Raw genomic sequence first — 13,868 nt, 5'->3', positions numbered from 1 at the left:
GTGCTTCCAAAGGCCTCAACATGGCAAGTGATAGAATTTTGTAAGATATTCCTCTGTAGTTGTTGATGTTCTTCATGCTGCCTTTTTGTGCAATGTATGAATCAAAGGTATTTTCCAGTCTTAGGGTAGGGTATCCTTGCTCCAAATTTCTTCTGTTTGCTTTTGCAAGATATCGAGTGATTCCTCTTGGGCATATTTCCATAATTCTGCTACTACTGAGTCTTCCCCCGGCGCTTTGTTATTTTTGAAACGGGCAATGTGGCGCTTGATTTCATCTCTGTCGGGTGGTCTGGAATCTGGGTACCTGAGTAAGTGTTCCTTGGTCTCAATAGGGCTTTGCAGTTTAGAGCAATTAAGTAAATTCTTGAAACTGTCTGCTAGAATGCTGCAACTTTCTTCATTTGACGTCGCCAGTGTGCCTTCCTTTCACTCAAAGCATAGAGATGGTGGTTTATAGCCTGTGAGTTTGCGTTTGAAGGCCCTGCAGTACTCTCTGCTTTCATTCTTCCTAAAGTTTTGTTCCATATTTTCAATGAGAGATTTTTCGTATTTACGTTTCTCAGTTCTGGACACCCTAGCTGCTTGGACACGTTGGATTTTGTAGGTTTCCCAAACACTTTCTGATTTCGTAGAGTAGTACTGTTTCCACGCATTGAGTTTTTCTTTGAGGACTGATTCGCAGGTACTATTCCACCAGGCATCTCTTGATTTCTGCAACGTCTTTGGCGGCCTCAACAAGGAGACATTTGGTGTTGTTAAAGTCACAGTCATTTGGTCTAGCCTTCTCCTGGAACTCCTCGACCCTTTGCCGAAGTTTATCATTTTCGAACAGTGGGATCTGTTTGGTTTTCTTCCTTGTGTTTGCAGGAGTTGGTTTGAATTTGATCAGAGACATATAATGATTTGAGGCCACATTGATGCCTTTCTTTACCTTGACATTCATAATCTCAGGGCTGATTCCCCTGGTGATTGCAACATGATGTATATGGAACTCTCCGAGAGTTTGGACGAGGGAACGCCAAGTCATTTGCTTTCTGGGCAGATGGCGAAAGTGTGTCGACATGACCTGCAGGTTGTGATTTTCGCAAAGGGACACCAGTCTTTTGCCGTTGAGATTGGTTCTTTTGTGAGCAGGGTAATTTCCTATAACTTTCTCGTACTTCTGTTCACGATCTAGTTGGGCAATGAAGTCACCCAAAAGAAGCTTGACATGGTGTTTGGGAATTTTGTTTAATTTTTCATCCAGTAGGTCCCAGAAATTTTCAACTTCGTCTGGATCAGACTTGTTCTTATCGTTTGTAGGAGCATGTGCGTTAACTAGGGCGTAGGTTTTGTTCGCGCATTTAATTGTGAGTATAGACAATCTGTCATTCATAGGTTCGAAACTTGCAACCGATTTAAGGATCTTGGTTCTAACAGCAAACGCGGTTCCAACATCACAGCTCCATTGAGGATTCCTCTTTGCGCTTTGCTCTTGAAAAATCAATAGCCTTCGGATTCAAAAATCTCTTCATCTGGGTACCTTATTTCCTGTAGGGTCATTATGGATATCTGATTTTCGTGAAGAGCTTTGGTGAGGGTTTTCAGCTTGCCAGTTTTTGTAACTGAATTTATGTTGAAAGTTGCTAGAAAAGTTTTGGATTTTGGCCTGAGTTTTTGACTCTTCGGGGTACACCGAGACGCTCCGACTCGTCTCTTGCATGATGTCGAGTCTCCCCCAGAATCCGAACGAGACTCGTGCGCCGTGGCGTTCACGACGACGGATTTATCCAAGACTTACCCCCTGGGGCATGTTTCTTGAAACGTTGTGCCATCATGATTCTTGACTTTGTTTCGGACAGGTAACCGTTCTTTTACAACTAGGGTTGTTAGCTCTAGGGGTTGCCTCAAGATATTTTCAGGCTTCTGGTCATTTACCAGTTTTAGAAGTATTATTTTGATTATGATTATTATTATTATTATTATTAATAATAATAATAATAATATGTTTCCTGGCCAGGGTTTCACCATTCACGTCCTAGTACGTGAACTAAAGTGACCTACCGTAGGAGATGGTCCTGGGATTCTTGATAGAAGGGGACACCTCAGTCACATTGTTCCGAGTCATGGCCTTGCCTGGGTTCTTCGCGTGCCTTCTCTTCCTTGAACGGTGGCGATCAGTATCATGATCTGTTTGTATCATGATCTGTTTGTCATCTATAGTTGTTATAAATAGTAAGTAAGTAATTCGTCTTTATTCGTGTCGAAGTTAGTCAAATTGTATTTAACTTAAGCATCGGCTAAAATTATTGAGCCACGATATCTTTCGCCTCCCCGATTCTCGTCTTCCGTCAATTATTCTTTGGGGAATTACTTGTAGGGGACGGTGTTTACTTTTTCGTATCATATGACTAAAGAATTTGAGTTTTTTCCTCTTGATGCTATTGAGAATTTCTGGTTGATTGTTCGTACGATGCTGTCCAAGTTATATGTCCACATTTCAATTGTCTGCAGTCCCTTGCATAAGGTGTCTATGTCCAAGCTTCGACATCACCTGTAGTAGTACATGGCCTACTTCTGAAGTAGCTGAGTGCGAACTTTTAAGGGGAGATCCTGATTTTTAAAACATTTTGTGCAAAGAAGTCCTGGCCTGCTCAGTTTTGCATCGGATGTCACGAAAGGTCCTAGTCATTATGGATGTGATATTTCCTCAATCCTAACTTCAGCGATCTCGAGACTGCCTTTCCCAGCACTCTCCCGGAGCTGTGTCTGAATCACAGGCAGAACTGAACTACTGAGGATTGCTAGATATGCTTGTTTCTCAAAGTCTGTAATAATTTGTCTATGTCTCTCCTGCCAATATTCACCACAAATGTAGCAAAATAGATTAGGGCATGAATTAGAACAAAATAATATTCAGGTAATGAATAAATAGACACTAACAATAGTGTAAAGACTTATTAAATTGCAATTTTAAAATTGGGTGGAGTCTTTCAGGTAAAGGGTGCAATACATAGGCCTACGTACATACATACTGTATATATTCATTTATGGTCCGTTAATGCATTTCAGCCTTCAGTTTACGAAGCGTCCCTGAATTTACTGAACGTCACCACAATCCTTTATTTGCAACTAATGCTGTGGCCTCATTTAGTTCTATAGCCTACCTCTTATCTTTAAGTAGTTAGAAACCGAGTCTAATAATCGTCGTTTTGGTCTCCTTCCCTTCTCCTCTTACCCTTCATGAAAGAGTCCATTATTCTATTAGGTAACTTATCCTCCTCCATTCGCCTCATATGACCCCACCACCGAAGCCGGTTTATGCGTACAGCTTCATCCATCGAGTTCATTCCTAACTTAACCTTTATCTCCTCATTCCGAGTACCCTCCTGGCAATGTTCCTACCTGATTGTACCAGCATTATTCTAGCTACTTTCAAGTCTGTTATTTCTAACTTAAGAATAAGATATTATGAGTCCACCCATTTCTCACTCCCGTAAAGCAAAGTTGGTCTGAAAAAAAAGACCTATGCAAATATAGTTTTGTCCGGAAGCTAACTTCCTTCTTACAGAATACTCTTGATCGAAACTGCGAGCTCACTGCATTACCTTTCTTCCACCTTGATTCAATCTCACTTACTATAGACCCACTGCCATCCTGGGCGAACACACATCCTAAATAGTTGATATGATCTACCTGATCCAGCTTTGTATCACCAAGCTAACGTTCAATTCTCTTGCATTTATTACCCACTGGCGTAAATTTAGTCTTCGAAAGACTAATTTTCATACCATACTCATTGCACCTATTTTCAAGTTCCAGACTTCAGGCTTTCGAAACTACGAGCATCTGCCATGAAGAAGATCAAGACGTCAGCATAGGCCAGACTGTTTATTACATTTCCACCTAACTGAACCCCTCCCTGCCACATTATACCTTTCAGCAGATTATTCAAGTAAACTACGAAAAACAAAGGTGAAAGCTCGCAGTCTTGTCTAACCCATGTACGCGAAGTACCCTAAGCCAAGAATTAATTCTACTATCAATTCTCACTGCAGCCCAATTGTCAACATAAATGCATTTGATTGTTTGATTGATTTTAATAATCTATCCTTAATCCAATATTCCCCCAGTAATATTCCCTCGGTGCCCCGTCATATGCTTTCTCTAAATGTATTAAACCTAAACATACCTGTCTATTCGTCTCTGTGGTCTGAAACCACCCGGTTTTCATGCAACTACCTCTCAACCACTCATTGCACCCTCCATTTCAAGATGCCAGTAAATACCTTGCCTGGTATACTAATCAATGAGATACCTGGATAGTTGTTGCAATCCTTTCTGTTCGCTTGCTTATGGATTGGTGCAATTCGTCCAAACTGAAGGTACCTTACCAATACTCCATGCTACTCTTATTACTCTATGAAGCCATTTATCCCTGCCTCCCCACTACACTTCAACATTTCTGTTCTAATTTCATCCATTCCTGCTGCTTTATGTCAATGGGGTTTATTTACCATTATTTCCAATTCCTCACTGGAAATTTTCCTCCTCCACATGAGCTCAGTTCTTCGCGACGTCACCAGGAAGATTCCCATTTACGCTGACAAGATTTTAAAAATATTCCTTCCACCAGTCCAGTAATTCCCGGGATCTGTTAAGAGTTCGCCTGAATTACCCAAAACACCATTAATTTCCTTTCCCCTTCCTTCCTAAGATTCGTTATTACTGCCCAAATAGGTTTCCCTGGTGCTTGCCCTAGCCTTTCCAGGTTATTACCAAAATCTTACCGAGAATTCTGTTTAGATTCAACAGCTATTTTGTTTCGCTCTTTTCCTTTCATCAGCCCTTGTTTGGAGCTATTTCTGATACGAATTCTTTTTACGATTACAAGCTGCTATCACTTCATCATTCCACCAAGATGTTCGCTTCTTTCCCATCTTTACACGTAGTTGCTCCTAGACATTCCCTTTGCTGTTCCTACTACAGCATATCTGTATGTAACCCATTCTCTTTCTATATCCTGAACCTGCTTACTCTCTACTGTTCGAAACTTCTCACTAATCATATCCATGTACTTCTGTATAATTTCCTCGTCCTGGAGGTCTTCTACCCTTATTCGTTTGCAGACAGACTTCACTTTCTCTATCCTAGGCCTAGAGATACTTAGTTCACTGCAGATCAGATAGTGGTCTGTATCATAGAATAATCACCGAAGAAACCGTACATTCCTAACAGATTTCCTAAATTCGAAGTCGGTTAAGATATAGTCTATTATGGATCTGGTACCCCTAGCCTCCCATGTGTAGCGATGAATAGCCTTATGCTTGAAGAATGTATTCGTAACTGCTAAATTCATACTAGCACAGAAGTTCAGCAAACGCTTCCCATTCCCATTAGCCTCCTTATCTTCCCCACATTTACCAATCACCCTTTAGTATCCTTCAATTCTATTTCCAACTCTCGCATGCGAATCGCCCGTTAGCACTATCCTATCCTTGCTGTTATCCCTGACTACGATGCCATTCAATGCTTCGTAAAACTTGTCAACTTCATCCTCATCTGCACCCTCACGTGGTGAATACACTGAGACAATTCTCGTCCTAATTCCTCCAACTGACAAATCTACCCACATCATTCCCTCATTTACGTGCCTAACAGAAACTATGTTGCGTGCAATGGTATTCCTGATAAACAGCCCTACCCCATATTCTGCCCTTCCTTTTCTAACACCTGTCAGGTACACTTTTTTATAATCTCCAAACTCTTCCTCGTTATCTCCCCTTACCCGAATGTCACATCCATATGCATCCTCTCTGCCGACTTAGCCAGTTCTACTTTCTTTCTTCCATGAGTCCCATTAATATTGATAGCTCCCCATCGAATTCCATTTCGTTCGTGAAGTTATTTCCAAGGCAAATGCGAGGGGGACAACTTTACTCCTATAGGCCCAAGGCTTCTTTAAAATGTTCTGAGCTCGGTAAATTCATGAAGCACGATGCTACCCAACTTACACATAGTCCGAGGATCTCCCCTGTAACGGGTTAGGGACCACCGGTGAATTGTATAGTCCTAGCCGCCTAAGCACAAGGACGGCCATGACCGAGACGCCCATTCCCATTCCATAGCAACTGGGAGGATCACTTACTCCCTTGACATGGTTCATGATGTGACTACAGTAACCCGCACCATCAACCACTCTTTCTTAATACAGCCGACAATTAGAAAGAGAATGCAAGTTAATGAACTGCCATTTGTCAATACTGTTGTCCAGTAACACAACTTAATTCTTTGGTTTACTTGTAACACATTCATTTCCCCGATGTGACAAGGTATTTAGTTTTAATGTAGGTAAAAAATGAACTAGTTACAAGTAATAACAATAATAATGTGTAACACTATTTTCTGACAGGACCAATGAAAAGTGTTATTTCCTAAAAGCGAAACCGAACCCGAACCCCATGACGCTACAGCACTAACAGACATGGCCCAACAAACGATCGCTGCTCAAAGGGAAGGCTGCAGGGCAAGCGTGATGAATTCTCTGGAATTAATTCTTGGCTTTCTTGACCGGCGCTACTAACTCACGGCCAGATAGCTCCTCAATTGTTATCACCTAGACTGAGTGGACTTCGAACCAGCCATTAGATGCACGTAAAATGTCCTAACATGGCCGATAATCGAACCCAGCGTGTCTGGGTAACAGGCACTTTCGGTACTCCCAGACAACTGCACCAGTATTATTTCCTAAACTAATGTTTTTTACTGCAAAATTTCACTCTCTGGATGCTGCAAATTTATGTTTCTTCTTCAGTATCAGGGATCATTGTTGGTGGAGCATTCTGCATTGCAATCACAGAATAGAAAAGTGTTCCTTTGATCAGCAGTGGGTGGTATCCCATTCCTGTCGCAAGCGGCGACTAAAAGGGAGTGTGCGTTGACAACCATGCGGCTCTACCTGAGTCTTGTCATTCCTTCTTGTTACTTGAGCTAGGCTCCTCACTTTCATATATACCGGGTGAGTTGAACTTGCGGTTAGGGGCGCGCTGCTGTGAGCTTGCATCCGGGAGATAGTGGGTTCGAACCCCACTGTCGGCAGCACTCAAGATGGCTTTCAGTGGTTTCTTACTTTGACATCAGGCAAATACAGGAGTGTACAATAATCGAGGCAAAAGCCGCTTTCTTCCCATTCCTAGGCCTTTTCGTCGCCATAAAACCTATCTCTGTTGGTGCGACGTAAAGCTAATTGTCAAAAAAAAGAACTATTTTCATCTATCCTATCCGAGCTTCCTTGGCCAACAATTGTTCGCTTCCCACCCCGACGGTAGTAGGTTTATTAGACCTGGAGCGTAGCTCTTGTCTGTTTTCGGCCGACATCTTCGGTTTTCGAAGTGTCTGACCCCTTCTATTTTCTCCCTCTGATTAATATTAATAGAGGATGGTTGCCTACTGCAGCTATGCTTCCACTTAAAACTATCGCCACCACCACTACAATCCCAGGTCCTCTCTTCTTTGGAGCGTGGGTTGCGATCACGGGGCCCTTGGCTGAGTCCTGATATTGCTTTGTCAACTCTTGCTCTTTTCCGATCCGGACGCTATTACAGCATTCGGGGCCTAGAGAGTCTTTCATACTCACGCCTTTTGTGGCACTTTTCTTACCTTGGCCGATGCCTTCATTTTCCGAAATGTCAGACCCTTTCCACTTTTCCCTCTGATTTGTGCGACATAAGATGGTTCTCCAGTTGTACTTCCTCTTAGAACAATAATCACCATCACCACCTGTGGTGTCGAGCCCATCTTCCCAAGTTGAAAGCCCCTTGAGTCCCCTTTTAGTCGCTTATTACGACCGCCAGGTTGTACCATAACCGGTCCCGTGGTGTAGGGGTAGCGTATCTGCCTCTTACCCGGAGAACCCGGGTTCGATTCCCTGCAAGGTCAGGGACTTATACCTGGATCGGAGGGCTGGTTCGTGGTCCTCTCAGCCTACGGGATTAGAATTCAGGAGCTATCTCAGGTCGTGCTGACCACACGACACCTCTTAATCTGCAGTCTTTCGGGCTGAGCAGCGGTCGCTTGGTAGGCCAAGACCCTTCAGTGCTGTAGTGCAATGAGAGGGATGTATTCTACCTTCCCTCACCCAGAGGGGATAATTTCATGTTCCTAACAATAGTATGAGAGTAGCCGTCCCATTACATTAGTAAAGGAGTCAATGCTTGTCCTTGGTTAATGTAACGGCGAGCTCTTGTTGATTGTCCCCTCCATTACGGCAAACTGAATGCAGTGTTACAATTGCCAACTAGTTTAAGGAGTTACTGCATTTGCTAATAGCTTGCCACATGTCGTTTTGGATTGAAATCGTTCACTATAGAAAATCTATCTGGCGACTGGTCAGAAATCTGCGCTCTTGTAGGGGAATTGTAAAACTTAATGGCGGCGGCTCTGGAAAAGGTATGGTGAGGAGTGAAATCGTTTGCCATTGTTTTCCTCACTATTGCAGCATGAGTAGCAGCAGTCGTACTCAGCAGCTTCAGTAGCCGTAGTCATAAATTCGATTGAAACTTGTGTGCAGGATGCATTTTGCTATATCCTTCTCCAAGAGACGTCAATATATAACAACAAGGGCATACTATACGTTATTTTAAATTTAGATGGCGGCAGATTACAAATTAAAACATCGAAAAACATGAGAGGGAAATTCTCAGAAAATTATTAGGGACAGAATACGAAAGAGGAGTTCTGGATATACAGGATAGGTAACATAGAAACTTATAAAATAAACACTGTCTCTGAAAAACCGCAACAATAAGTTAGTGGAAATAATCGAACAGCTATAAGAAATTCGTATTACCGAAGAAACCATTCAAGAAAAAGCTAAGAAGCCTCTTAGCAAACATAACTTTGCAGAGAAATTTAAAAAGAAGATGGACACAATTTATGTTAAAGATATCTTAAAGATTGCTCGAAGGAAGGAGGACAAAAAATAATGGATTTCGCTACTACTACTACTTCTAAATGATTTCGTTCCTCCCCTGAAGGGAGAGGCGGGCCTCCTAGATGGTGACGCCGTCTCTCAGGCCAGAGATTTATACTGGAGAAGGTGAGAAGTTGGCAGCCGCGGCCTGTACTAGGAAATGTCCCGGCATACGACTTATTGCTGGAGAATGAAAAGCACGGAGAACCATTCTCAGGTTAGCCGACGATGGGTACAAGCTCCTCTCCGTCTCCCGAATACAGAGGGGTAGAGCCGTGTTCACCCCTCCTCTGCTCGGAGTGTAGAGCTGTCGGAGCACGGACCAGCCGTGGCCATTTGTGTGCCCAGACCCACGTGGTATTCTCAATATAAATAAGCCGGTCGAAAGTCCGCGACATACACCCCCATTAAAGCGTTTTAAAACGCGAAAAAGATCTAAAAAATAGAGGATCATACTCTCAATGAAGACCGCTATCTTTCCCCAGAGAGGGGCAGAAAGGCAAGGGGGGACGGAGAATAATCTGATACATTGGTGACATTGAGGTTCGGGAAGAGTATTACAAAACCATTGGAACATAATTATTGACGTTAAAGAGCAAAATACAGGAGATTGAGAGGAACTACATGTACAAGATTCAAGGAGCAGCATACCAGGGATAGAAGAAAGTTCCCCGGCGGAAAGTGAAGCAAAGGGTCGCGTGAAACATCGGTCATACAGTAGTAAATCGTACGCCATTGTTAGTGAAACACATACAAATATGAACGCGAATCGTACACATCCGAACAGAATCAGCTCGGAACAACAGAGAAACGTGTCAAAAGTCTTAAGAGAAAACACGATATCTAAGGAAAAAGTGTCAGAGCACAGAATTTAAAAAGTGACAAAACGAAATGTAACAGAACCTTTTTAAAGCAAGTATTCATTCCTCACCTGAAGGGGAAGGCGGGCCACCTAGAAGGTGGACAGGGGATTCAGGCGGGTTAAAGCTGGATTGGGGGATTTAGGAGTTGGGTAAGCGAAGTGTACAAAATAGGATATAGCCTATTGCCTAATCGTATTTGTTCTTTATAATGATGAAAACAAAGTAGGGGTCCCCATACTGAGAAAAAACATAAAATTAAGCAATTTCCTCAATTGTGCCGAAAGTCGAAGGGCCCAAGGGCCGGAAAAATTTCAAATTGTGGGTATTGGATGCAGCTCAAAGAACAAATGGTACCAAATCATAGCGTCAACATTTTTGTGCTGAGTCAGCACCTAGGTCATTAACCCCATGACGTCATGAGCACGTGACCGTGACGTCTCATTGTTTGTAAACAAAGCCACGTGCTTTTTGAAAGCTGTCAAGGTGACAACTGTCATCTTGACGTACACTAACCTCACTTTTGAGGACAACAGAACATTGCTAACCTAACTGCTGCCATCTTGACGGGGCTAAACCTCATTGCTGCCTTATGAACGTAGTGGCACGGAATTTAAAATCCACTTGCTTTTTTACAGCTGTCAAACGCATCTAAACCTCATTTTTGTGAGCAACAGAACATCGCTAACCTCACTGCTGTCATCTTGACAGAGCTAAACATCATTGCCGCCACCTTATGCCCGTGGTAGCGCGGAATTTAAAATCCACGTGCTTTTTGACAGCTGTCAAACAGACCCTAGCCTTTCAAGAATGACAGCTGCCATTTTTAACCACGTGGGCGCAGAATTTAAAATCCATGTGCTTTTTACAGCTGTCACGTCGTAACCACGTGCACTTGTTTTGCCGCGGAGTTTAAAGAAGTGAACGTGCCTAACCTCACTGCTGCCATCTTAACAGACCCAAAGCTCATTGCTGCCATCTTAAGCATTTAAGGAAGGGCGCGGAATTCAAAATCCACATGGTTTTTGACAGCTGTTAGGTCCTTTGAGCAAGTGGACGCGGAATTTAAACAAATGAACGTGGCTAACTTCAGTGCTACCATCTTAACCATGTAGGGAGCGAGGAATTTAAATGATCTTGACAGGACTTAGCCACGCTGCGGAATGTTTTTGAACGATCCTAAAGCCAGGAGGCCTAACTACAGTGGAATAAGGCAAACTATAAATCTCGACATATCCCTTCCCGTTACCATCTTGGAGGGGGCCTAAGGACTATAGTTTGAGGCAAGCTGCCCTCCACGACATGACCCCTTCCCGACATAGTTTTAATGCAAGCTGCCCTTCTCGACCCCATCTTAGATGGGGCTATAATTTTATGGCAAGATGCCCTTCTCGACACTATCTAGGACAAGCAAATGCTGTATGTCTCCATCCGACAAGGCAAAACATGTTGACAGGTTCATTCCTGTTACAGAGGACATGGAACATACTGTTGTTTAGCTCGGGAACTGTATATTTCGTGAAATAATTTCTGATTTTTTCAATTGGCAATTCCAGCTGCTTCAATAAGTACCGGCACTGCCTCCCCACTAAGAAGTTTGACTGTGCAACCTGTTTCAAATGTATTTGATATTCTCTCCATAAAGGATGATGAAATTACGTTCATATATATACTGCATTAGCTAGGGCATCCAGCTGGTCGACGTTCACTTGTGGTGTTTCAGAAACCCAGGTGTGTATTTCCGCAGCTGTTGGGCTGGAAACTGCGTTTCAATATATTTTTCCGAATGCTTTGAATGCTTGGTTTTAAACTTAAACTTAACTAAATGAATCCCGAGTTGCTCCGACTGTGAATTACCTCGTTCCTTATCATCATTGGGGAGAAGTAACTTCCTGCCGGCCAGCATTCTGATGGCGAACCAACTGGACTCGAAACGGCACCGACTAGCAACGGTGTCAGACCATATATACGTGGTCGTCAGTGTGAACTACACGGGTATTAGAGCCGATAAGACCATGTGTTGGAAGTGCTTTTCCGTTTCCTACGTAACTCCGAATTGCGCCCCGTGGTTGAGCTGTGGCTCACCTGAAGTCCACTCAGCTCACAAAACGACAATTGAGGAGCTGTTAGATAGCGGACTCGGCCCTACAATCCAAATATAACACCCGAGAGGATTCGTTACGCTGACTTCGCGTCATTTCGTAAAGTGCAGGCTGAAAAGTGGCTAAGGCTCCTCAAGGCTCTAGTGTGTCTGCATGTAGTTGCAATATTCCTTCAGTGTAGTTCTAATTAGAACATGAGTAAATCGTATAAAGTAGCTAAGAGCCCCGTGGTCGCGACACCAAATGGGAAGAAGAAGTGAATAATTATGAATATCATTCCATAATAGACGGCAAATCTCAACGATTTGCAAGAACTCTCTGAAGTAATCTTCCAGCTAGTAACACATTTCACTGCGGACGTTACGAATCCTCTACATCGGTGAGCTAGTATCAAAGCCCTGTAAACTTCATACAGTCCTATTTAATGTAAAATATTTCAATATACGAGTCACGTATTCGAGTTGTGGAAGCTGTTTTTATTTGTCCGAAATTAAAAATGAACGGAATTGTTTCAGGAGGGGAAATGTTCCATTCTGGAACGGCCGGAAAGTGGAACGCACGCGCGCACGATGTGATCTGTGACGGAACGCCCTCACCCCTATTATTCTCCCATCTCACACACAAATAATACAGAAATTAGACAAGATGTAAATGTAAATAGACAGTTAAAACTGTAGAACATCTCTATAAAACTTAAATTGTAAATACCCCAGACTATATACTAGGAATAAAATAATAAAACACAAAGAAGAGAAAAATCTCAGTTCTAGCGCTTCAACTCAATGTTGAAAACATCCAAGGGACTTGAGATACATATTTAAGCTAAGTAAAATATAATAAAGTATGAGAATACATTGTTTATTTATTCCTAAGAATTACAATCCTTTACTTAATCATAGTCATAAGGTCGATTAAATCACGACCGACTTGATGCGTCGCTCCAAGGAGCGCAGCGAGGGATCCAGTCTGCCGTGATTAAATTAGCAGTTTGCCTTTTTCTAAGACAACGAGCGCTAAAGTGAGCCAATGCATTGTTTCACTTAAGCACCACTACGAGCGCTGATGTCAATGAAGAATTTCACTTAAGCCCTTATAACTATATTCGGTGTGGACATTTTTCAAAAAGTCAGAAAATGCTTGAAAATATTGTACCAAGGAACACATTACAGAAAGAATTAAGTAAATAAGTTAATTTGGCTAGAATTTTGAGTCAAGAAAGGAAACGAGTGAAGAAACAATCGATTTCAGGTTCTTTTTCCGGACCTGCATTTTGGCCGGAGAAGGGAAGCTGTGAGAGTTCAAAATCACTGGCGTCAGCATCTATTTTCGCTGAACCAGCACCTGAGGTCATTGACCTCATGACGTCATGACCACGTGACCGTGACGTCACATTGTTTGTAAACAAGGCCACGTTCTTAGCCACGTGCTCTTTGACATCTGCCAACGTGACAGCTGTCATCTTGACGGACCCTAACCTCACTTTTGAGAACAAAATTTCATCACTAGTCGCACTGACGGGGCTAAACCTCACTGCTGCCACCTTATGCACTTAGTGGCGCGGAATTTAAAATCCACCTGTTTTTTGACAGCTGACATGATGGCAAGTCCTAACCTCGTGCATTTGTTTTGGTCGTGACTAACCTCATTGCTGCCATCTTAACTATGTAGGGAACCCGGAATTTAAATGATCTTGACAGGAATTGGCTACGCCGTGGAATATTTTTTGAACGATCCTAAAGCCAGGGGGCCTAACCACAGTCGATTAAGGCAATCTGCCCTTCTCGACATGCCTCTTCCCGTTATTATCTTGGATGGGGCCTACGGACTAGAGTTTGAGGCTAGCTGTCCTTCTCGACATGCCCTTTCCGTTACCATCTTGGAGAGGCTCTAACCTCAGAGGTTTAAGGCAAGCTGGTCTTCTCGACATGACACTTCCCGACATAGTTTTCATGCAAG

The sequence above is a fragment of the Anabrus simplex genome, chromosome 5, assembly GCF_040414725.1.
Source record: "Anabrus simplex isolate iqAnaSimp1 chromosome 5, ASM4041472v1, whole genome shotgun sequence".
In the NCBI taxonomy this organism is placed as follows: Eukaryota; Metazoa; Arthropoda; class Insecta; order Orthoptera; family Tettigoniidae; genus Anabrus; species Anabrus simplex.
The sequence above is the reverse complement of the archived record's forward strand: the minus strand, read 5'-3'. Positions refer to the sequence as shown.